The sequence below is a fragment of the Protopterus annectens genome, chromosome 12.part0 (assembly GCF_019279795.1).
Source record: "Protopterus annectens isolate FY-2018-M chromosome 12.part0, PAN1.0, whole genome shotgun sequence".
In the NCBI taxonomy this organism is placed as follows: Eukaryota; Metazoa; Chordata; order Ceratodontiformes; family Protopteridae; genus Protopterus; species Protopterus annectens.
Genome location: NC_056746.1, coordinates 787,486,189 through 787,512,324, shown reverse-complemented (window position 1 = coordinate 787,512,324; position 26,136 = coordinate 787,486,189). Strand labels below are relative to the sequence as shown.

The following is a 26,136-nucleotide window of genomic DNA, read 5'->3' as shown; positions in this document are numbered from 1 at the left end:
GGATTAGCACAAGTTGCAGCCACAAGGATACTGTCCACAGAAGACCTGGATAAAAATACTAATGATGTTGCCATGGACCTGATTGAATGGGCTCTCAAAGGTTTTGGTAAAGGCAAGTATAACTTGTTATAAATAAAGGATAGGCAATCGGCCAACCATTTGGCTAAAGTTACTTTTGCAGCTGGCTTGCCTAATCTTGAGTTCACAAAAGAAACAATTGATCTGCTTTTCTGAAATTCTTTCTTCTATGTAAATAGAAATGTAGCTGTCTCTGAATGTCCAACAGATGCAACATGTACTCACCTTTGTTTGCGAAATTTGGAAATAAAACTGGAAGAGTAATAGATTGATTGATATTGGATTCTGACACCACCTTATGAAGAAAGGGAGAATTGGTTTGTAGTGTTACCCTGTCTATATGGAATATTAAATGAGAAGACTTAGAAGACAAGGCTTGAAGTTCTAAAAGTTTTCAAGCAGAAGTTTTAAGTACCAAAAATATAGATTTCTAGGTTAAAAAAAATTAGTTCACATATTGTTGCTGGTTCAAAGGATATTGAGTCAAAGCTTGTAATACTATATGTAAATCCCAAGGTGGAGGTGGCTAGTTTCTGGCCACAATCTTTAATGAAAGGGCTAGTTTCTCAACTGTTATAGTACAACTAGCTGCCATTTCTAATTTTCATATGAGTTAACAATTCCACCATAGCTTCCTCAAAGCTTTGTAAGGCCTTTATAAGGGCTACCCTTCTTCTTAGACCATGGTGGTCTCAGAAGAAGGGTACCCCTTATAAAGGCCTTGCAAAGCTCTGAGGAAGCTATGGTTTAATTGTTAAATCATGAAAATTAGAAATGGCAGCTAGTTGTACTATAACAGTTGAGAAACTAGCCCTTTCATTAAAGATTGTGGCCAGAAACTCAATAATTTTATCTACCGATGCTGAAAAAGGGTCAATATCATTTTGCTGTTCTCAAAAAACAAATATTTTCATTTATTTCTGTAAGTCTTCTTAGTGGAAGCTTTATGGGAAGATACAAGTATGTGATGGACAGGTAAGAAGAGTCTAATTTGTCTGGCTATCAATGGAAGTGAAGAAACCATGCAGTCAGCTTTAGGCCTGAAATGTCCAGGTGAATCTGTCAGGTGAGACAGGATGTCTGAAAATGGATCCAGAATTCATGAAGGGAAAACTAAATGAGGCCAAAGAAAGGGGAACCAAATCTGATGTGGCCAATAAGGGGCAATGAGGATGACTTTGCTCTTCAATCAAGATGCTTTCTGGAGAAATTTGGGGAATCAAGGGGGTTGGGGGATACTCAGAGAGAAGTCCGGAGGGCCACCCATGAAGAACAGTATCTCTTGGTGATTCCTCCAGTGGGGAGAGCAGGGCAAAGAACCTGCCGCACTTGTTGTTAAGGGGAGATGCAAAGAGGTCACAACAAGACTGACCCCATTAGCAGAATATCTTTTCTACAACTTTCAAGTTGAGAGACGACTTGTGAAGTAACAAAACGGATCCGCTCGTCTGCTATCGGCTGGATTTCTCAGGAATGTGTGTTGCTATCAAAAATCAATTGGATGAGATAACCCATTGCCGCACTCTTAGAGCTTCTTGACACAAAAGGTAAGTTGTAGTCCCTTCTTGTTTGTTGATGTACCATACCACTGATATATTGTTCATTTGAATCGCAACAGTTCAGGAAGGGAGAGAGTCTTGAAAGACCTGCAATGCTAGGAGTACCGCTGTCATTTCCAGAACAAAGATATGCATGTTGGCCTGTTTGGGGGACCATGTGCCTTGGACTGTCTTTCCCAAGAAATACACCCCCACCCAATTTGGGAAACATTCGTGGTAACTATGGTTTTGGGCTGATGGAGAATGAAAGAATGGTCTTTGAATACCTGCTCTGATGAAATCCACCACGAGAGGTACTTTTTGCATGCCTTAGTTATCCTGATCTGGGTGAACATAGGCTGATGTAGAAAGACCACTGAGTTGCTAAGGTTCATTGAAGAATTCTCATACAGTATCTTGCTAGTGGAACTAGAATTATCATGACAAACACTGACCCCAAGGCCTGTAGAATCAATTGAGCCAAAAGAGAAGAATTCTGAATTATTTTTTCACTTGAAATAGAATAATTTGTACCCTCGATAAGGGAAGGAGGATGTCACTGATATCATTTGAAAAAGGCCCCTATGAACTCTGATGTCTGAGATGGTTCTAATTGAGATTTGTTGTGGTTGATGGCAACAGCTAGATGAGAGCAAATCTGGAGTACATAGTTTCGAGCTTTTATCAGAAGATGCCTGGTCAAAGTGGTTATGAGCCAGTAGTCCAACTACTGAAACACCCGGAATCCCTGCAGTCTCAAGTGAGCTGCTACTACTGTCATACATTTGGTGAAAAGCCTGGGGGCTGTGGTGACGCCAAAGGGCAGTGCTCTGAATTAGTAATGACTGTCTTCCAGCTGGAATTGTAGGTATCTCCTGGATCACCTGTTAACTTTTATGTCAAAGTAAGCATCCTGAAGATCTACTGAGCACATTTAATTGTCCTTGTGCAGAAAAGGCAAAATGGACTGAACTGTGATCATCTCGAACTTTGTAAACTAAACCGATTTGCTCAGATTGCTGAGGTACAAAATTAGTCTCTAGTCCCCTGTTTTCTTTGGCAATAAAAAGAATCTTGAATAAGTTCTGGATTCTGTCTGGTCTGGAGGGACCTCTTCGACGACTTTCTTTTCTAGCAGCTTTTTTATTTCTACAGCTGTTGCTTTCCTATGACTGGGTGAAACATTGCGAATTTTGTTTAATGCTGAAGGAGGGGATGAGGAAAACTGAATTATATAACTTCGGGAAATAATCCTTGGCACCCATGTATCTTTTGTAATATCTAACCAGGCTCTCTAGTGCAGGATAGATGACCACTGACCATCTCCAGACGAGGGCATTTAGGCCTCCTTTCAAGAGCCCAGATAGGGTCTGTCAGAAAAGGAATCTCTAGGCTCCTGGTTCTGCAGCCTGCTCTGCCATGCAGGCAGCATCTTCCATTACAGTTCCCCCTCTGTTCCTGGGGGAGCAACCTCCACATGGATCTTGGAAAGGACCCTGGGACTTTTTGAATCACATTCTTCAACCTCCTCACTGATTCCTAGAGAAGGATCTTAGGGGGGGGTCAAAAAATGTAAGTCCATTACAGACAGGGTCTTACCATCTTGCTCACACCTGGAGTGTGCTTCCTTTACCTTAGGGCCAAACAAAGAATTTCTGTCAAATGGTGCATTGATAAAAGAGGACTTGACGGGCTCTGTAAAATCACACAAGGGCATCCATGCATGCCTCCTAATGGAAATGCCTGAACCCATCGCCCTTGAGGTCCCTTCAGCCACATGTGAAATGAGCCTCATGGACAAGTTTGTGATTGACTGTAGGGTAGCCAAACTGTGAGACAATAGACCTGTCCACCGCCCCTGACTCCCTGTTAAGGGGCTGGACAGATGAACTCTGTTCCACAAGTTCTTTCTTTGCAGCCACTGCTACGACCATGAGGTATGTCTTAAAATGATTCCCCAAACCACAGAAACAAAATATATCGTCTTGGGCAACTTCAGGTATCCCTCCACTAGCTGAGGAAACTACACTACCACAAAAAAGTATCTACAGACATCCCTGGATTTCATTAATGCAACTCCTTGACCAAGTCAGTCCAAATTCCAATCCCAATGAGGTATTCAAAAATATTAGACCTGGTTCTCATAAATATAGCCATCCACTATGCTCAGAGCCCACAGTTATCAAATCACTGGTCAACGCTGACCATCATGCAGTAATCTTTACTCTGGGTGTGAACCTTTTAACTATTCTATCTTCAGTGACTATTCTAAGGCAAATCTAATCCAATTAACTGACAACCTGATGAAATTCAACTACCCTCATCACCTCACATGCTTCAGTTTTCATGGATAAATTCTGCACCCACCTTTAAGCTAACTGTGAAGCCTCTGCCCCTAGAAGGCAACTAGAGTGCCAAATTGAAGAACCAACCCATTTGGTGGAACCCCAGCATGTCAATATGGTTTGGTTTGGTTTGGTTTGCATCAACAAACTATACAAAAGGAAGAAACTCTGAGCCAGCAAAAACAAATTTAACACCCAAAAAACACAAAATGATCAACAAAGAGCTCAGAAAAAAAGCAAATCCCCCATGACCATGTACGAATTGCAAACTGCCACTCATGCTAAGGATAACTATAAAGCTTTCAACAAGCTACGTCAAAAAAGTACAGTTGTGTAAGTAAACTCACTATAACATCAACATCTTCATCATCATCAACTCCCATTTTCCCATTTTTAAAAAGGGGTTGAAGAGTTGTGTTAACTGTTTCCATCTCTCTCTTTATTCAATGCCACTATCCTGCCTTCCGCGACACTCGTGCCTAATTGTTGCAGGTCTTCTCTCACACAGTCCATTAACCTCTTTGCTGGATGCCTTCTTCCTGTCTGTTTCAAATCATCTTCACTAAACTGTCTTCCCCTTTTCTGCACATGTGCCTGAACCACCGTAATCTGTTCTCTTTGATCTTTTTTGGAAATGGAGCTTATTTGGCTTCTGCTCTTATGTCCTCATTTCTTTATCTGTCCCACAGTGTGTGTCGTACCACCAACATCAGGCACTTTATCTCCGTCACCTCTAGCTTTCTTTACTGCTCTGCCTTTACTGCCCAGTTATGGTACAGAGCTGAAGACAAACAGTGGTTTGTGCATCAAATGACTCAAAACCTCCAAGCTAACTGAAACAGGGAGACTACAGCCCTGTAAAATGTCAGTGCTAATCAAATAATCGATATCCTCGCCCTGGCAAACAAAAATCATACACAAAAATAAGGGGGATGGTGGGAGGGAGGGAGTAGTTACTTAAGCAATGATCATTCAAGCATCTATTGTTATGGTAAGTTTACTTACACAACTGTACTATGCTCATCATCTGATCAGAGAATATCATAGCTTATAAGATCTAAAAGGAGGAAATATTAGGATCCAGGAGCACCTGAAAATTAATCTAGGTTTGTAGTGTTTTGTAAAAGTACGTACAGAGGACCAAGCTCCTGCCTCTAGAATACTTTTAGAATACACCATTTTCCAAAAAGCCCCTAAAAAAGTCAATGCCCTAGCTGAATATGGCTTGACCCTACCCAGAACTGACATTCTTACATTCATAAGAAATGAACTGATCAAAGTTTCTGAAGGTTATGGTCCTGCTAGGATCATATATGAGATGTCCGTGGACATCCAGACTATTTAGAATCACTTTTCCCTCATATTTTATTTTATTTTGATCTGGAAAGAAGATACAGAAATGGACAGCTTGGTGTAAAGTAAACTTGGATAAAACTTTAGGAATAAATGAAGAATTAGTTCTCAACGAAAACTGAGATAAGGCTGACCTACCATGAGATAGTTTCTAACTCAGACATTTTTCTTGCAAAAATCTGAGCAATCAGCAAAACTGTTTTCCATCTTAATAACTTCAAAGTAGTCTGAAGAGCTAGTTAAAATAAAGCAAGAGTTAATTTTTCCAAAGCAAAACTAAGATTCAAAAAAGGAGCTACCTGTTTTCCATCTGGATGGGTATGCAGAACCCCTTTCAAAAACATGTTGACATGGGAATGCAATGAAAGAGTGAGTGGAGTGCATGGGCAGACATGCTGAAATGGCCAAAAATTAGAAGTTATGTACCTACCATAACGTTCCATGTTAGTTGTCTTCTCTCGCCTTCTTTCTTGCTGGATGGGTTCGGAGCCGATCCTCGGCTCCGACTCCGCACTAGCTTTAGCTCGAGAACTCCTTTTACCAGCTCGAGGCAACCCTATATCCCATGATGCAAGGCGGAACTACCTCAGATCTCGTTTGGCAGCTAACTAACCCTGCTAAAGATTTATCCTAATATAATTAGGAACTATGGTTCCTAAAAGAAGTCCTCATAACAATGCTCCAGAGGAAGCAATCTAATAGGAACTCTCCAAGATCTGTCCAGGCCAGGGGGAAGGAGGGAGGGACGCAAGAAAGAAGGCGAGAGAAGACAACTAACATGGAACGTTATGGTAGGTACATAACTTCTAAATGTTAAGTTGTCAATCTCGACTTCATTCTTGCTGGATGGGACCGCGTCCCTAGCACCTGTATCCCGGGTGGCTCAATGGAACAGACTCTTGAGAACAGTGGAACCAAAACTGGCCCTATCTCTGGAGGCCAAATCCAACCTGTAATGAGACACAAAGGTGTGAGGCGTGGCCCAAGTAGCTGCTGCACAAATAGTGTCAATGGGAAGTCTATCCTGAAAGGCTACAGAAGTGGATAGACTCCTGGTCGAATGTGCTTTTGGCTTAGAAGATAGTTGTTTGCCCCTTAGAGAGTACACATAGGAAATGGTGGAAGTCAACCATCTAGATAAGGTCACTTTAGATACTGGAAGACCCAACCTGTTTTCTGCATAGGAGACAAACAATTGGTCTGATTTTCTAATTTGTTTAGTCCTATGTAAGTAGTACCTGAGCTGACGATGAACATCCAAAAAATGCAGCTTCTGTTCAGCTCTGTCAGAATAGTTAGGAAAGAAAACTGGTAGATCAATAGATTGGTTAATATTGGCTTGAGATACCACCTTGGGAAGAAAGGAAGGGTTAGTTCTGAGCGAAACCCTATCCTTATGAAACACCAGATAAGGTGAACGAGTACAGAGGGCCTGAATCTCAGAAACTCTTCTTGCAGAAGTAACAGCCAGCAAAAATATAGTTTTACATGTCAACAACTTTAAAGAACACGTAGCAGACGGTTCGAAAGGAGGTAGAATTAGGGATGCCAACATTAAGTTCAGATCCCATTGCGGAGGAGGATGTTTCACAGGCGGTTTTAGGAGAAAACTCCTCTCAAAAGGCTTTGCATAACCTATGAGACATGATGTTATTGTCCTGCAAGCCAACATGAAATTTGGAAATAGCAGCCAGTTGTACTTTGACTGTAGATGATGACGATCCCGAATGAAAAACCTCCGCCAGGAAATCCAAAACAGAATGTATAGGAGCGGTGAAAGGATCAATATTTCTGGCGTTTGCCCAAATAGAAAAACGGCGCCACTTGCTAGCATAAACAGTTCTAGTGGACGACTTTAAAGAAGACACTAAAATGTCTCTGACTGAGTCAGAAATCATTGGTAGCCTGGCTAGGAAGGAAGTGGAGCAACCAAGCAGTGAGGTTGAGAGAATGAATGGCCCGGTGCTGCTGACCCGACTGGTGGATCAAAAGATCCGGAACTGGGTCCAGATGCCAGGGCTGCACCAGAAGGTGATGATGTAGAGACGGAAACCAAATTTGTCGAGGCCAATATGGAGCAATGAGGATCAATTTGGCTCTCAACACGGTGGCTTTCTGAATGACTTGTGGAATCAATGGAAAGGGAGGAAAGGCATAAAGAAGTCCCCGAGGCCAATCCTGGGTTAGAGAGTCTCTCAAGGGTTGGCCTGGAAGAGGAAATAGTGTGAAGTAATCTGGGCACTTGCTGTTTTGAGGGGTAGCGAAAAGATCGCAACAAGGGTGCCCCACTTCAGAAAAATCTGATCCACTACAGACTGATTGAGAGACCACTCGTGAGGCATCAGAATAGATCTGCTTAGCCTGTCCGCCAATAGGTTGGACCTGCCGGGGATGTGCGTTGCTACCAGAAACCGCTGAGAAGAGATCGCCCATTGCCAAAGTCTGAGAGCTTCTCGACATAAGGGATAGGACCTGGTTCCGCCCTGTTTGTTGATGTACCAGACCACGGACATGTTGTCCGTCTGTACTGCAATAGTCCCTGTGGGAAGAAAGTCATCGAGGGCTTGCAACGTTAAAAGCACTGCTCTCATCTCCAGGACATTTATGTGCAGGTGGTATTCTATGGGTTGCCACGTCCGTGGACCATCCTGCCCTGATAATGCCCCCACCCGATCAGAGAGGCATCCGTGGTGACTGTGGCAACTGGAGGAGGGGAACAAAGGGTCGGCCCTGATGAAGAAGAGGGAAGATATCCACCATCGTAGATGAGCCCTGCAAGACTGTGTCACTAAGATCTTGTGTCTCATGGGCAGATCGTGGTACGACCACTGCGTGAACAACATCCACTGCAGGAGACGCATGTGAAGCGAGCCAGTGGAAGAAGAACAATGGCTGCAGCCATTAGGCCTAGAACTTTCAAGACAAACCTGGCTTTGACCTTGTTGCTTTGTAACAGAAGCTGAACAAATTTCTGGATGTCCAGAATCCTTTGATTTGTTAGCCTGGCTAACATTCTGACGGTATCTAACTCTGCCTATAAAGGTGATAGATTGGCAAGGCAGCAGAGAGGATTTTTCAAATTCACCGAAATTCCTAGACTCTTGCAAAGCTGTAAGGTGTAGTCTCTGGACCGAAGAAGCTGATCCTTGGAGGTGGCGGAGAGGAGCCAGTCGTCCAAATAAGGAAACACTTGGAATCCTCGACGCCTCAGGTGAGCTGTGACCACTGCCATGCATTTGGTGAACACTCTGGGGGCTGAAGTGAGGCCAAAGGGCAGTGCTCTGAATTGGTAATGACTGGCTCCCAGCCGAAAGCGGAGAAACCTTCTGGAGCGCCTGTGAATCTTTATATGATAGTACGCATCCTGAAGGTCTATCGAGCACATCCAGTTGTCCTTGCCCAGAAAGGGCAGAATGGATTGCAGCGTGACCATCCGGAATCTTGCCTTTCTGACAGATTTGTTTAGTCTGCTTAGTTCTAGTATTGGTCTCCAATCTCCGTCCTTTTGGGGACCAAAAGAATCTTGAGTAGAAGCCGGATCCTACTTGGTCTGCCGGCACTGTTTGGATGGCTCTTTTTCCCAGGAGTTTTGAAACTTCCTGTTTTGCCAAATCCCTTTGACCGGGTGAGATGTCTGGAAGGGATTGTAGAGGTACGGAAACCTTTCAAGGGATTTTGTAACCCTCGGATATAATCGACTGTACCCACTTGTCTTGTGATAGGGATTGCCAGGCTACTGGGTACAGCGAAATTCTCTTCCCGACTGCCTCCAAGGGTGGACAGTCGGGCAACACCTCAGGGATGCTGAAAGGGCTTATCAGGAAGAGGCTCCCTGTTGCCCTGGTTCTGAGGACCCCCTGCCTCTAGGGCGGCGTATTATTGTTACCCCTCTGCCTCTGGGGTAAACTGACCACGTGTGTCCGTGTAGCTCCTTGGGCTTTACGGAACCACATCTTCCCCTTCTGACCCTTGGGATATGGTCTAGAAGGAGTGGAAAACTGGACTCCAACGGCAGAAAGAGTTTTACCGTCCTGTTCACATCTGGTCAAAGTATCCTTCACCTGAGGTCCGAACAAAGCCGAACCGTCAAAGGGGTGTTGGTGAAGGACGCCTTAAAGGTCCGCAAAATTACACAGCCGCATCCAGGCTTGGCGCCTAAGAGCAACACCTGTGCCTGCGGCCCTGCTCCATCGGCTGCATAAGATATGAGCCGCATGGAGGAGTTAGATATCGAATTCAGGATAGCTAGCTGAGAGGCAATCTTTCCTGAGCCCCAGCAGCTGAAGGATCCTGGACTACTTCTCCCAGTTCCTTGAGAATATCTCGCTGAAGCCTGGTGAAGTGACAAAGGTAATTCAGCGAACGCATTGCAAAGGTCGCTGAAGAAAACATCCGCTTCCATACCTGTCCATGGTCCTAGAATCCTTATTAGGAGGATGGACAGGTACTGAAGGATCCGCCAGTTCCTTCTTAGTGGCCGCCGCCACCACCATAGCATCCACAGAGACACCTTTGGACAGGAACTGTTTGTCCGAAGGGGCCGTGATGAACTTGGATGGTCTCCTGGGGACAGGTTCCACAGAATCTGGAGCGCCACGCCTTCCGAGCCACTACTTGCATGAGTGGGTCGAAGGCGGAGACACCCAGGAGGTGGAGGGTCGGGATCCAAAGCCTCCAGGTATACCGACTCATCCTCGGAGGGGTCAATGGAGGGCCAATTCCCCTCTGTTTGAGGAGCTCAAGGATGTCTGAAAATGAGACATCCTCAGAGGGGACCGGGGAACCCTCCGACTCATCTAAGTCGGTATCAGATGTAGTAGACTCAGGGAGTCTGTGTGTTTCCTCTTACGTCCTCTTCCGAGGGGTTCCCCTGCAGGGTCAGGAGAAACCTCGGAAGAGGAGGAAATTCCCAGTGGGGAAACCTGGGGCGATGGATCCCTGGGCCTGAGAGCAAGAGGCTGGCAAGAGGCATCTGCAGGCACTGATGAGGGAGGAGCTAGAGGGATAGACCGTTGACCAGGCTCAGAGGCCAGGACACTCCTCATCACCTCAAAGGCTCCTCTCCCCGGGAGACCTGAACACACCCGCTCCGAAGAAACAGGAATGGTCGGCTCCAAGGAGAGAGAAGGCTCCGAGGCCGATGTCGGCGCAGAGCTTACCAAAGCCGAAGCTCCGAGAGGGAGAGCGGGTCGGACAAGGGTCCGATGCCACTAGCCCCCTCGGAGCCGACAGTGGAAACCCGACGACCGGATCCCTCCAAGGAAAGTCTCAAGGAGGAGATCGGAGCCGAGGGTGTCGGAGCCGAAGGATATATCGGCTCCGGCATCGAAACAGTCGCTGTCCCAAGAAGCTCCGGCTCCGAACTCTGGTGTGGAGTCGGAGGAGGAATCTCAAGAATTGGGGCTGTAGCCGAAGTCTGTTGAGACGGGCTATGGAGCATTTGGGCCAGTGCCTGAGACTTCAACAGCCTGCTTACCACCCTCTCCAAATCGTGGTCAGACAGCCTGGAAGATCTCAAGATCGGCTCCGATGGCTCGCTCCGACAAAAGAGGAGACCCCGGAGCCGAGTGAATACTTAGTATCGAAGGGGACCGATCTCTTGCGGCCGGAGCCATCGGAGCCGAGGTCCCTAGAACCCCAGATGGAGCCGAGGATCTCGGCTCTGATGCTGGATAAAGTGTCGGCTCCAGCCGGAGCCGACAAGGCAACAGTAGTCAGGGTATCGGAGCCGGCCGCACCGAACCCACTACTTTAGCAGAAGAAGTATCGGCTCCAGACGGAGCCGATATCGGCCCGGAGCCGGAGCCACCGGAGGAGGCTTGGACACTGTAGCCTGAGCCTTGGTGACTTAAGAGGTTTTCCTGCCCCTGCTTAGAGGAGAACCTTCAGGTTTTAACAAACCTCGGAGGATCAATTTGTTCCTCCTTTCCTGCAGGACTCTCTGGCTAAAGGCATGACACAACGCACAGGAGTCCTGCAGGTGCAAAGGCCCCAGGCAATACACACAAGAAGTGTGACCGTCTGTCAGGGACATTTTCTGACAGCACTGGTCACACTTCTTGAAGTCTGAGACCTTGCCTTCCTTAGACATCCTAAAAGGATATACACAAACAGTCCCCACAAACACACAACTTAATCCCTACACAGACACACAGGAAGGGAATAACTTGGGGAACTAGGCCTGACTAAAGATTTAACTGAAAAAACTATTTTAAAAGTTTAAAAAGGAAGGGAATAGGGTGGGCTGTACTAAATACAGGCTAACCTAACACTGAAGGGAAATTAAACCCCTAACTAAACTTTTTCTTCTTTAACAAGAAAAAACTTACCTCAGCTGGCAAAGGAGACCTCTTTCGCTAAGCGGCAAACGAGATCTGAGGTAGTTCCACCTTGCATCATGGGATATAGGGTTGCCTCGAGCTGGTAAAAGGAGTTCTCGAGCTAAAGCTAGTGCCGAGTCGGAGCCGAGGATCGGCTCCGAACCCATCCAGCAAGAATGAAGGCGAGATTGACAACTTAACATTTAACCTTGAAAGAGGAGTAAGGAAATGCCAGAGGATAATAGCTTAAAGAGATATTGTAAAACCAGCAAAACACTAGCCTTAAAAAGACTGTGGTTCTTAGCATGGTACAAACTAGATACTCTTTTCCATTGCCAATATACAAGTGTCCTAGCTGCCAGTTTTGTTACCTCCTTTAATGCCTTCTGCCCATCCTGAGAAAAAAAAGGCACCTAAAAGGTATTAAAATTCTATTAGCCAAGCAGTTAGTTGAAGTTGGTTCAAGCTGAGGTGCATCAAACAACCCCTGTCTTCAGTAAGTAGGTCAAGTCTGTGAGGAAGCTTGTGGTAATTGCCCTTGGCCATTTCAAAAATAAGAGAGAAATGCTGTTGCCTGTGCCAGGATGTAGTCATCACAACAATCTTTGGAGAGTCCTTCTGAATCTTCACAATGGCCCTGGATATCAGCAGAAAGGCAAAGAGGTACATTTCCAACCAAGAAATTGAGACTGCATCTGTTCTTTAGACATGTATGCAAGAAGACCTGGAGCAAACTTTTGCAAGTTGTCTGCTGCGCATGGAGGAGAACAGATTGATCTGAAGTTCTCCCACATCTGGATCAAATCCTGGATGCCCCTCTGATTCAATTTCCATTTGTGAAGATCTGTCCTGGTCCTACTCAGCCTGTCTGCAACAATATTTTGATTTGACAAAATGCAAGATTCCTAGAGAGTTGGATTGTACTGAATAGCTATATCCCAGGCTACCACAGCTATTCTGCACAGAGGATAAGACCTGGAAACCCACTGCTTGTTTATGCACCACATCACTGTGGTGGTGTCTGCATCACTTGCAGTAGTAAAGGGGACCAGACATGACTGATAGAGTCAAAAGCATTTATAACTCCCAACAACTCTTTAATATTTGTGTGTTTTTGTCTGTCTTTTTTGTTCCAAAGAACATACTCCCCAAGCAAAGTATGAGGCATCTTTTGTTACAAACTAGTGAAGCTGGAAGACAGAATAGGAGACCTGGATTCATATAAAATTGGTCTCACAAAACTGGAATTTGAAACATCAGTGGGTGTTGATGTTGGGATCATGCATATTTTAAGTAGTATTGAATTTTTCTTATGTGAAGTCTGGCTATGGGAATGATGGGAATCATAGATACCATGAATCATAGTATCCTAAGAAATTCTCTTGATGAAGTCCTGGACTGACTGGAAAAACTCCGGAAAAGATCTAGATATAGATCTACTTTTTTTCCTGTGGAAGAAATGTTCTTTGAGAAATATCCAGGACACACCCAAGGAATTAATAATACTGTGGGAAGGAGTCAAATAAGACTTTTGAATGTTCTCCTAGAAACCCAGTCTGAAAATGAGCTCTATTACCTAAGTGGAAGATTCCAGTGGCAGCCAACAAAAACGAGACAATCGTAAAACAAAGCAAAGCAGGCAAATCCAAATACTCAGGAACAAAAAGTCAGTTCGTGAACGTATTTTAATAAAAACGTTTTCGCTCCTGACCAAAGCAAGAGCTTCTTCAGAAAAAGATAAAAAGAGCGCCAAATCACTTTTAAACGAACCCTATCATGATGTCATATCCTTAGCAACAGTCAGATTAAAAACAATAAGTTTACATTTTTCAAAGATGAATTAATTTAAGAAAGTGCATACTTTGACATCATTACTCAATCTCACTTAAAAAAGAATGGATAAGAAGGACGTTTCCACCAAAATGGTGCCATATAAACTCCTAATACCACATCAAAGGCATACATCTAAATACAAACCAGGCAAAAATTCAAAATAGAACATACGTTTTTACTTTTAGGTACCTAAAAGGTTAAAACAAGTAAGGTAACTAAGCATTTAACACCGTGAAGATTTATCTAATGTACCCCAAATGAATGTTCAAAACAATTTCTATATACGAAACTGAATATCATGAACTCAAACCAGTTACATGTACAGGCATTAAACATAAAAGGTTGAAGAATTAAAGTTGTCCCTAAACAACCTTATACAAAAGGTTCCCAAACAGAAACTTTGTTTATCTAGGTGCCAAATATAATAAGATTTACTTTAGATCTAGTACCCAATACTAATTTCTGAGATAACTTTTATATTTTAAAATGACAGAAATGTTACACATTTCGTTAAGACCAGGTGGGGAAAAGGCATTTAGTAATAGCTGCCATTCCAGTTCTTTTAATTCAAGTAGGAGCGTTTGAGGGCCCCCCCTGACCCCAACCTTCACTACGTCAATCCCCATAAATGAAAAACTATGTCCCATGTTGTCTAGGACATGTTTGGAAAGAGCATTGTCCGTTTTTTTATTTTTTATGGCATAATTATGCTGGTAAACACGGTCTCGCAGTCTGCGGTCCGTTTTACCAACATAAAATGCCGAACAACAATTACAAAGTGCAATGTAGATTATTGATCTAGAATCACAAAAAATCTTGTGTCTGATGTAATATTTTTCACCTCTTATCATAAAGGAGTTCCCTGTTTTTAATAATCTACACCAATCACAGAACCCGCAGGGGAAAGTTCCGATTTGTCTAGACAGGGCAGGATATAAATCTCCTGTTTGTAAAAATTCTTTCAGGTTTTTACCCCTCTTAAAAACAAAACCAGGGGAGACACCTAAGATTTCAAGTAAGTGGGCATTATTTACAATAAACTCCCAGTTTTTCTTAACAATGCAACACATACTAAAGGTGTGTTTTTTATGTGTAAGAACAAACCTACTCTTGAAGTCAAGGGGTGAAGGCATTGGAACCTGGTCAGTGGTATTATGTTCAGTCAAAAGGTTGTTGGCATCATTCCTATTTGATCCTATCTCCAATTCCACAGTCATTTGAGGATTACACCGGGTGGAACCCTGTAATAATGGTTGGTAAAACCCTGAAGTTCTTTTAAAAGTGACCTCATCAATTAGATTGTCTAAAAGTTCCATAGGGTATCCTCTGTTTTGGAACATGTTTTTAAGAGTACCACACTCCTCTTCAAAGTCCTTGAGGGTGCTACACATACGTGTAGCTCTCACTAGTTGGCCTTTGAAGATGGACTTCTTTTGTTTCCAAGGGTGGTTGCTGGTGAAATGGAGGAAAGCATTGCAATAAGTATTCTTCCTAAAGATCTTAGAGAGGAAGCAATTGTTTTGAACATCTTTGACAAGTTTAACATCTAAATACTCAGTCTCACTAATTGAATAGTGGTGAGTGAATGTCAAAAAGGTACATGATTCATTCATGTGCTTCATTAAGTTGGTAACGGTATCCAAGTTCCCCTCGATAAGGACAAATACATCGTCCAAAAACCGGGTATAAAATTTGGAAGCCTCTTTAAATAGTGGATGTTCAAACAAAACGGTCTTTTCCCAGTAGGCAACCACAAGGTTCGCCACACTACCTCCGCATGGCGAACCCATAGCTATACCCCTTTTCTGTAGGTAATGTTGGTTATTAAAGATGAAAAAGTTGGATGATAGAATAATATCGAGGAGAGTGGTGACCACTTCAATCTCCTCTTTTGGTGCCTCCAAGTCTACCAACATAAGTTCCACCCATTCCACAGCTTCAAGGTGTGGTATGGAAGTATATAAATCCACCACATCGATGGTTAAGAAGTTGTAGGAAGGGCTGAACAAAATGTTGTTGATAGACTTTAAGAAGGACCACGAATCTTTACAAATCTGAGGGAGTATTTTAAGATATTTACTTAAGATGTGGTCAACCACCTTAGCACATGGGTGAGTGATACAACATCTCCCATCCACTAGAGCCCGCATGGGTGGGTCCTCTAGATTTTTGTGAATTTTGGGGATCCCAAACATGGTTGGAACTCTAGGGAAGGAGATGTTGATGAAGTTAAATGTATCAATGTCAATCTTCCCTTCAATGAACAGATCTCTAAAATAACCCTTAATTCTGTTATACTGACCTGTTGTCTCATTCACAGAAGAACTTTCATAAGCTGGAGAGTCAAGAATTTTAAGCATTTTTAAAGTGTAATCATTCTTATCCAGGATGACCAAACCCCCACCCTTATCTGGTTTGATCACTCTAATAGGTAAGTTACACAGATTTTTCAAACAGGATCTCTGTTCCGGTGTAATGTTACTATTAGAATCAAACCACCCAATATTCTTGAACAAATGTCTGAAATCGAGTTCACAAGCATACTCAAAGGTTTGCAAAGTAGGATGGAGAGGGGGGTTAAAAACACTTAACAATTTGAAAGGAGGTTTTTGGTTATTTACATCACCATTGAACAATACTTTAAGGTTTAAACCTCGTACAAAACATTTAAGGTCCATGAGAAGTTTAGGTAAGCTCATCCTTTGGTCAGGGACAAACGATAGCCCGAACCAAAGTCAGACAAAACCTTTTTTAGGGCGGAAGAACTTTCAACGGCAGAAGAACCCGAACAAAGTTTAATTGAGGCTAACTTTATTCCTGAAGTTGCCCCTTTATCTCAGAAACCTGTAATTCTGACTAACATTAAAGGTGACTTTTTTATTTATAATTTTTCTGATATTAACATCGAACAAGATCTGATTGAACTTTTGGCGTTCGGGCTATCGTTTGTCCCTGACCAAAGGATGAGCTTACCTAAACTTCTCATGGACCTTAAATGTTTTGTACGAGGTTTAAACCTTAAAGTATTGTTCAATGGTGATGTAAATAACCAAAAACCTCCTTTCAAATTGTTAAGTGTTTTTAACCCCCCTCTCCATCCTACTTTGCAAACCTTTGAGTATGCTTGTGAACTCGATTTCAGACATTTGTTCAAGAATATTGGATGGTTTGATTCTAATAGTAACATTACACCGGAACAGAGATCCTGTTTGAAAAATATGTGTAACTTACCTATTAGAGTGATCAAACCAGATAAGGGTGGGGGTTTGGTCATCCTGGATAAGAATGATTACACTTTAAAAATGCTTAAAATTCTTGACTCTCCAGCTTATGAAAGTTCTTCTGTGAATGAGACAACAGGTCAGTATAACAGAATTAAGGGTTATTTTAGAGATCTGTTCATTGAAGGGAAGATTGACATTGATACATTTAACTTCATCAACATCTCCTTCCCTAGAGTTCCAACCATGTTTGGGATCCCCAAAATTCACAAAAATCTAGAGGACCCACCCATGCGGGCTCTAGTGGATGGGAGATGTTGTATCACTCACCCATGTGCTAAGGTGGTTGACCACATCTTAAGTAAATATCTTAAAATACTCCCTCAGATTTGTAAAGATTCGTGGTCCTTCTTAAAGTCTATCAACAACATTTTGTTCAGCCCTTCCTACAACTTCTTAACCATCGATGTGGTGGATTTATATACTTCCATACCACACCTTGAAGCTGTGGAATGGGTGGAACTTATGTTGGTAGACTTGGAGGCACCAAAAGAGGAGATTGAAGTGGTCACCACTCTCCTCGATATTATTCTATCATCCAACTTTTTCATCTTTAATAACCAACATTACCTACAGAAAAGGGGTATAGCTATGGGTTCGCCATGTGGAGGTAGTGTGGCGAACCTTGTGGTTGCCCACTGGGAAAAGACCGTTTTGTTTGAACATCCACTATTTAAAGAGGCTTCCAAATTTTATACCCGGTTTTTGGACGATGTATTTGTCCTTATCGATGGGAACTTGGATACCGTTACCAACTTAATGAAGCACATGAATGAATCATGTACCTTTTTGACATTCACTCACCACTATTCAATTAGTGAGACTGAGTATTTAGATGTTAAACTTGTCAAAAATGTTCAAACCAATTGCTTCCATTCCAAGATCTTTAGGAAGAATACTTATTGCAATGCTTTTCTCCATTTCTCTAGTAACCACCCCTGGAAACAAAAGAAGTCCATCTTCAAAGGCCAACTAGTGAGAGCTACACGTATGTGTAGCACCCTCACGGACTTCGAAGAGGAGTGTGGGACTCTTAAAAACATGTTCCAAAACAGAGGATACCCTATGGAACTTTTAGACAATCTAATTGATGAGGTCACTTTTAAAAGAACTTCAGGGTTTTACCAACCATTATTACAGGGTTCCACCCGGTATAATCCTCAAATGACTGTGGAATTGGAGATAGGATCAAATAGGAATGATGCCATCAACCTTTTGACTGAACATAATACCACTGACCAGGTTCCAATGCCTTCACCCCTTGACTTCAAGAGTAGGTTTGTTCTTACACATAACAAACACACCTTTAGTATGTGTTGCATTGTTAAGAAAAACTGGGAGTTTATTGTTAATAATGCCCACTTACTTGAAATCTTAGGTGTCTCCCCTGGTTTTGTTTTTAAGAGGGGTAAAAACCTGAAAGAATTTTTACAAACAGGAGATTTATATCCTGCCCTGTCTAGACAAATCGGAACTTTCCCCTGCAGGTTCTGTAATTGGTGTAGATTATTAAAAACAGGGAACTCCTTTATGATAAGAGATGAAAAATATTACATCAGACACAAGATTTTTTGTGATTCTAGATCAATAATCTACATTGCACTTTGTAATTGTTGTTCGGCATTTTATGTTGGTAAAACGGACCGCAGACTGCGAGACCGTGTTTACCAACATAATTATGCCATAAAAAATAAAAAAACGGACAATGCCCTTTCCAAACATGTCCTAGACAACGTAGGACATAGCTTCTCTTTTATGGGAATTGATGTAGTGAAGGTTGGGGTTAGGGGGGGCCCTCAAACGCTCCTACTTGAATTAAAAGAACTGGAATGGCAGCTATTACTAAATGCCTTTTCCCCACCTGGTCTTAACGAAATGTGTAACATTTCTGTCATTTTAAAATATAAAAGTTATCTCAGAAATTAGTATTGGGTACTAGATCTAAAGTAAATCTTATTATGTTTGGCACCTAGATAAACAAAGTTTCTGTTTGGGAACCTTTTGTATAAGGTTGTTTAGGGACAACTTTAATTCTTCAACCTTTTATGTTTAATGCCTGTACATGTAACTGGTTTGAGTTCATGATATTCAGTTTCATATATAGAAATTGTTTTGAACATTCATTTGGGGTACATTAGATAAATCTTCACGGTGTTAAATGCTTAGTTACCTTACTTGTTTTAACCTTTTAGGTACCTAAAAGTAAAAACGTATGTTCTATTTTGAATTTTTGCCTGGTTTGTATTTAGATGTATGCCTTTGATGTGGTATTAGGAGTTTATATGGCACCATTTTGGTGGAAACGTCCTTATCCATTCTTTTTTAAGTGAGATTGAGTAATGATGTCAAAGTATGCACTTTCTTAAATTAATTCATCTTTGAAAAATGTAAACTTATTGTTTTTAATCTGACTGTTGCTAAGGATATGACATCATGATAGGGTTCGTTTAAAAGTGATTTGGCGCTCTTTTTATCTTTGTCTGAAGAAGCTCTTGCTTTGGTCAGGAGCGAAAACGTTTTTATTAAAATACGTTCACGAACTGACTTTTTGTTCCTGAGTATTTGGATTTGCCTGCTTTGCTTTGTTTTACCTAAGTGGAAGATTCCGGCCACTTTGCAAAAGACTATGCAATGGTTTACAATTAGATTTGCGAACTGCAGCCGATTGAGAGTGACAATGTTGACATGCAGTTTTCCAAAAGGCAGTTTTGCGAACCCAAATACATCAACTACACTACATTGCATAGGTAGTGTAGTTCAAGTATTTGAGTTCGGAATTTTGAGTGGCGATCGCAATTCAGTGAGTAACAGGGAGTCAACCCACTTCCTCACTGTAGTGCGATCTTGGAGTTGGTATATATAATTTGCAGGGGGTGTGGGGGGAGCAGCCCCCCATGAGGGGGTGCAGGGAGGCTTTCCCCCCTGCAAAATAGTAAAAGTGAAGTACTGTTGATTCTAGAATATCACAGTACATAACAGTGCACAGCTTGGGTCACTGACGTCACATCCTGCTATGTTAAATACTTGGAACTATAGGAGTTGATGTATTCAGTTTCAAGTTTACTGCTCATTTGCTGTTGCAATTTTCATGATATTGGTTCGATGTTGAGACCGATCAAGTTTCAAGGTTTCAACAGTAAACCCTCTGCAACAATATACAAATCATACAGACAAGTAATAATAGGAATACCATGCAGTCTGCAAAAAGCTATCACTGAAGCAGTGGATAACCCAAACGGTAATGCAGAGAATTAAAAGTGTACTCCAGTCACACAAAAACTTTAAAAAAGTTTGAAATACATAGCTATATGAATATGATAATACGCATCCTCTAAACAGTACAGTTGTGTACACTTACCATAAATGTAGATGTTCATGTGTCTTCACAGTTGCAGTCATCACATTTGGGTTATCCCTGCTGGGGTAGCCCTCGGCCGGCCTGAATACCAGAGACTTAGTATTTCTGCATTGGTTGCTGCCGCTTGAAGACTGATGTCAGGTCATCAGGGGTATAAAGGAAGGCAGATGACGCCATTACATCAGTTTTTCTTGCCCTAACTTGTCAGGAGCCCCCAAAGTAGGAGGCCAGGCTCTGGTGGCAGGACCCCACCAGTGGAAAAAATACCAATTTGTCCCTTCTAAGGAAAGGAGAACAAGGAAGGAAGAAAGGTAACAAAAAGAAAAAAGGGGGAAGGAGGGAGGGAAACCAAGACTGCAACAAATGAGGACACTCGAACATCTACATTTATGGTAAGTGTACACAAGTGTACTATATTATTCGTGTTTCACTGCTGCAGTCATCACATTTGGGTAGATTCCCAAAGCTGAGGAAATGGGTGGAGGCAATCAAGGAAGCTAGGGGCTGGCTAGCATGCCCTGCCGACTGGAGAGGCAAAACCTGCCTTGGATTTAGAGAAGAGAGGCAGGTGGTAATGTTTGGTAAAGGTGTGAACAGATGTCCAGGTGGCAGCCTCCAGGATGTCCCTGGTGGGGACCCATCTGAGGAATGCTGCAGAGGTGGAGGCTGCTCTGGTGGAGTGGGTCCTAACCCCCTTGGGGGGAGGCTTGCCATGCTGCTTGTAGCAGAAATGGATGCAGTGTGCTTTCCATTTGGAAATGGTTTGTTTGGAGATGGCTTTGCCCTCTGCCCCTAAAGCAAAGCTAACCAGCAGTTGATCAGATTTTCTGAAGGGTTTTGTCCTGTCCAGATAGTATCTGAGCTGTCTGTGCACATCCAGAGAGTGAAAATCCTTTCCCCCTTGTTTTGAGGGTTAGGAAAGAAGGTGGGCAAATGGATAAATTTGGTGAGAACCACACTAGATACCACCTTGGGCATGAAGGACAGATTAGCTCTGAGGAATACCCTGTCTGCATGAAGGGTTCCACTGCCATGAATGCTTGCAGCTCAGAGACTCTTCTGGCTTAAGTGATGGCCAGGAGGAAGGCTGTCTTCCAGGTGAGGAATTTTAGCTCTGCAGAAGAAGCTGGTTCGAATGGAGGCAGGGTGAGCTTTTCCAAGACAAAGTTAAGGTCCCAAGCCAGTGTTGGTGAGGGGGGGGGGCTCAAGTTGTTAGACCCTCTGAGGAACTGTTTGATCAGAGGGTGTGAAAAAAGAGGCTACTCAGTGGGAAAATGAGCGGAAATAGCAGTGGCATGAATTTTTATAGAGGAGAAAGAGAGACCACTGTATAGTAGGTCAGCTAAGTAGTCCAGGTGAGAGGGATGGAGAGGTGTGCCATATTGGCTCCCTAAGCCTGGGTCCAGCTGCAGAACCTTTTCCATTTATCTTCTTAAGACTTTCTGGTGCTAGGGCGTCTGGCCTCTCGGATAACATCCAGAACCTGTTTACTGAGGAGGGCAGATTGGTCAGGGCTCAGGTTATAAGCCAAGCTGCTAAACTGAGTGTCTGCAATTGGGGGTATATGAATTCCCCTGCCTCTGGGTTAGGAGGTTGGGAACCTGAGGAAGATTCCTTGGGGGCAGTGGGGACAGGCTGTGCAGCAAGGGGTACCAGTGCTGTCTGGGCCAGTCTGGAGCTATGAGAATGGTCCTTGTTTTTTTCTCCCTTATTTTGATCGGTACCTTGGGAATGAGAGGTAGAGGAGGAAAGGTGTAGACCGAGAGGTTTACCCAGGGGAAGACCGGACATCTACTTTCCATGCCATGCAGTGATGCTTCCTGGTGCAGAATTTGTTGAGCTGATGGTTGGTGTGGGAGGCAAAGAGGTCGACCTCCGGGGTTCCCCATTTCTGAGTTATTAGTAAGAAGGTGTTTCTGTTGAGCTGCCACTCGTGGGAGTCCAAAAGTTTTCTGCTTAATTGGTCTGCCAGGGAGTTGAGAGAGCCTGGTAAGTATTGTGCTAACAGGTGTAGATGCATGGAAGAGGCTGTGAACCAAAGAGTCATGGCCAGCCTGCACAGCGGTAGGAGTGAGTCCCTCCCTGCTTGCTGATGTACCACATCACTGTGGTGTTGTCTGTTTTGATCAGGAGAACCCCTGGAGAGAGAAGGGGTTTGAAAGCTATCAAGGCCTGCTGCACAGCCATCATCTCTTTTAGATTGATGTGTAGGGGAGTTGCTGGGGGTTCCATTGGCCCTGTATGCACCTGCCGTCCAGGTGTGCACCCCAAGCATAGTCTGATGCGACTGTGGTGAGGGTCTGGGCAGCGGGTGTGGGGAGAAGGGCAGTCCCTTGTTGTGGGTGCAGGCTGTAGACCACTAAAGAAATTCCTCCCTCAGGCAAGGAATAGTAGGTAAAAGAGTTTCCAGATCTTGAGAGTGCTGACACCAAAGGCTCTTCAGGTACCACTGAAGTTTCCTCATACGCAGTCTGGCATATGGAATAAAGAGTATGCATGATGCCATGAACCCCAGGGCTTGTAGGATTTCCCTTGCATAAAGCTGGCACCTGGTGGCCAGTTGAGAGAAGTAAGCTGATAGGAAACTTTGTTTCTCTGGTGTCAGGCAAGCCATCTGGGATGCTGTGTCCAGACTTGCTCCCAGGAAGATTATCCTCTTGGTGGGTACCTGTTTGGATTTCTTTTCGCTGACTGTGTAACCTAAGGGGATTAGTACGTCCCTTACAAAGCCCAGGTCTTTGAGCAGCTTTTCCTGGTTGTCTGCATGAATAATGCAGTCGTCTAAGTAGGGATAAATTTGAATATTTCTTTGTCTGCAAAAAGCAATGGCCGAAGCCAGGCATTTTGTGAAAACTCTGGGAGCAGTAGATAAGCCAAAGGGAAGTGCAGAGAACTGAAAGTGCTAAGATCCTGCCCTGAAGCGAAGATATTTTCTGCAGAACTCCCTCATGGGAATGTGGAGGTAGGCCTCTTTTAGGTTCAGGGTGACTAGCCAAGTGTCCTTGGACAGCATGGGTAGCAGCTGCTGGTGGGTGAGCATTCTGAATTTTGGGATCACCAGGAAGGTGTTTAGAACGGACAGATTGAGGATAGGGTGCCAGGTGCCCTCTTTTCTGGATACCATAAAAAGTCTGGAGTAGAAGTCTTGGCCTATCTGCTCTGCTGGAATGTGTTCTACTACTCCCAAGGAGAGCAAGGTATGGATTTGCTTTTGAGCCTCTGCCCACTGATTTGGTGGTAGATCCGGGAACCCTTTGGGGGTTGGAAGGGTGTGGAATGAGAATTTGTACCCCTGAGACTCAATGTTCAGAACCCATTGATCCTTGGTAATGGTGGCCCAGGTGTATGAGTGAAAGGAGAGTCTTCCTCCTAAGGTTATGTGATGGTGGGCAGAGGCGAGGTAGGGAGGGGTGAGTCACTGTGAGTTTTTTGACATAAGGGGTTTCTTAGAACTCCCTGGTTTTGAAGTGGAGGTAATCCACTGCTTAGATCTCTCCAACCAATGGGACTGCTGTCTAGGACGTCTGCTTCCAAGGGGTCTAGGCTGGCCCTGTTTACTAGGTGCAGGAAAGGTGCAGTGCTTGGAAGGAAAATGCCTGCTGAACCTAGGGGGCTGTACCTGTAAGAAATCTTTAACAGTCTGCATAGATTTTACTTTTTCTTCCATCTTTTTTAACACCTCTTCTGCTTTAGTACCAAATAAGTTATCTTTGTGCAAGAGTGCATCCAAAAATTGTGCTTTGACATGGTCTGGCAGGGGTTGTTCCTTAAGCCATGCATGTCTTCTAATGACAGATCCAGTGACTGCTGCCCTGCAAGAAGCTTCTAGGGCGTCAAAACCGCAGCAAAGTGTGTTTAGTTACTTGACCAACACAGTGCATTACTTCCTGTAAATCTTTAGATTCTGCCCATGCAGGAAAGGAGGTAATTTTTTGTTTAAGGGGTTCCAAGGTATGCTGCTGATATTTAAGCATATGGAACTGACAACTGAGTGCCCTTATAGCAAGAGTAGCTGAGGTGTATACTTTTTTACCCCATCTGTCCAGTGCTCTGGAATCCCTGTCTGAGGGGGTGGGATTCTTAGCTGAAGTAGCTTTAACCCCTTTTGAGCCTTGAATAATGACTTCAGGGTCCGCTGTTGGGTTTTTAAAGAGATACTTGTGAGAGTCAGGGACTCTGTAGTACCTGTCTGGCTTTCTGGGAGCAGGAGGGAGGGCATCTGGAGTCAAGCTGTATACAAGGAAGATGTCATCTACCACATCTCGGACTGGGGGGATGGCCAAGGGCCTGTGCTGTGGAAGATCCAGGAACTCTCTAAGTCTCTTTTTAGACTGTGGGTAGTCTTGACTCTCCCATTTGAAATGCTCCCTTAGAGTATGCAGGGTTTCCCCAAAGGAAAAATCCTCTGGGGGAGAGGCTGAAGGAATAGATTCCTCTGCATCAGAATCCTCATATGTAGAGAGGGGCTGCATGTCTTCATAGTCAGATGCATCAGATTCAGTGACTCTTGTTCAGACAAAACTTCTGGAGACAGATCTTTTTTTCTTTTTGAGGGAGTGGCTTGGCTTCCCTTAATTAGCATGATATGGTCCTCTGCCATTCTAAGCATTTGTGACTGAGGCAAGGGAGAAGGTGCCAAAGAACGGCTGGAAGGCAGTTTCTTGGGGGTGGTTCAACCCCTGGGCCTAAGGAACTCGGCTGGTTTAGAAAGAACGGTACCCGTGAAAGAAGGCGTCGGTTTATGTCTGGATTTGGTGTTGCGAAGGACTTCCTTGGAAGCCGGTGCCTGCACAGCGGCTCCGGACCCATCCAAGGTAGAGACGACCGCAGGATTCTTAGATGAAGAAGAGTTCTATGGCATACCGGACTCCAAAAGGGTCTCAGTAGAGGCCTGTGAATTAATTGAAGTGGGCATCAGGGGCCGCAAAAGCACATCACTGAATTCCGGAGAACTGACAACCAGCTTGGCGGAAGCATCGTCAGAAGATTAAGTCCTGTGCGGTCTGTCTCTGTCTTTACGTTTTTTCGGAAGGTCTGCTGTCGGATGGCTTACGGAAGCCATATTGGAATTTGAGGACTGTAAACAGAAATATCAGTCTACAATAAGGGCCCGATGACGAATAGTTCTGGTGTTAAACAAAGCACAGAACAGACAACGAGGGACATCTTGGTCAGGGCCTAGACAAGTGACACAGTAGGAATGGAAGTCCCGGTGTGGTATCTACTTTCCACAGGCGAGACAATTATTAACTTTTTCTGACATCAGTTAGTACAAGAAAAAAGGATCCCCAAAGGGGTACTTAGCTTTCGAAGACTTCAACTTCAATTCGGAAATGAAACTCAGGTAGCGGCCAACTGGCACTCGTGTGAACTGATTCTGCTTCGGGCTCTATGGCAAGAAAGACTGATGTAATAGTGTTGGCTGCCTTCCTTTACACCCCTGATGACCTGACATCAGTCTTCAAGTGATAGCAACCAACGCAGAAATGCTAAGTCTGTGGTACTCAGGCCGGCCAGAGGCTACCCCAGCAGGGATAACCCAAATGTGATGACTGCAACAGTGAAGCACGAAGAACATCTAAAGTTACCATAAAACTGAAAGGGGGAAGTACTGTTGCGCAACTCCCACTTACCAGTAACAGTAGATGTTCGAATGCCTCACTGTTTCAGTGGGATTTTGGGTTCTCTGGCAAGATAACCAAATACGGGGTAGCTTTTCAAAAACTCAAACTCCCCCCTCCCTCACTCTTTCTTTTGTGACAGCTAAATGGCTGAGCATATCTTAAGAATAGGGATATATCTGGATGAAGTCTAAGCAGCTGAAGCAGAACATCAGTACTACAAGAAGTAAAGCTGATAAAAGTATGCATGTGTACACTAGCAGCAAGAATGTTCTGAGTTATGGTGCATCCAAAAGTCCCTTTTATAAGTGCACATCCTCTTGTGCTAAAGGTGGATGCAAGGCATGCAAAGGAGGAGCCTGCAGGTTTGTAGACTGGCTGGAGTGGTATCCTTATCAGGGCACATCCC

At 43.8% G+C, this 26,136-nt stretch overlaps 1 protein-coding gene across 2 annotated transcripts in view; it reads right to left on the bottom strand.

The window, feature by feature from the left end:
* HMOX2 (heme oxygenase 2) overlaps window positions 1–26,136 on the bottom strand; it is a 970,295-nt gene that overhangs the window by 386,593 nt on the left and 557,566 nt on the right. The gene's annotated exons all lie outside the window — the stretch shown is intronic.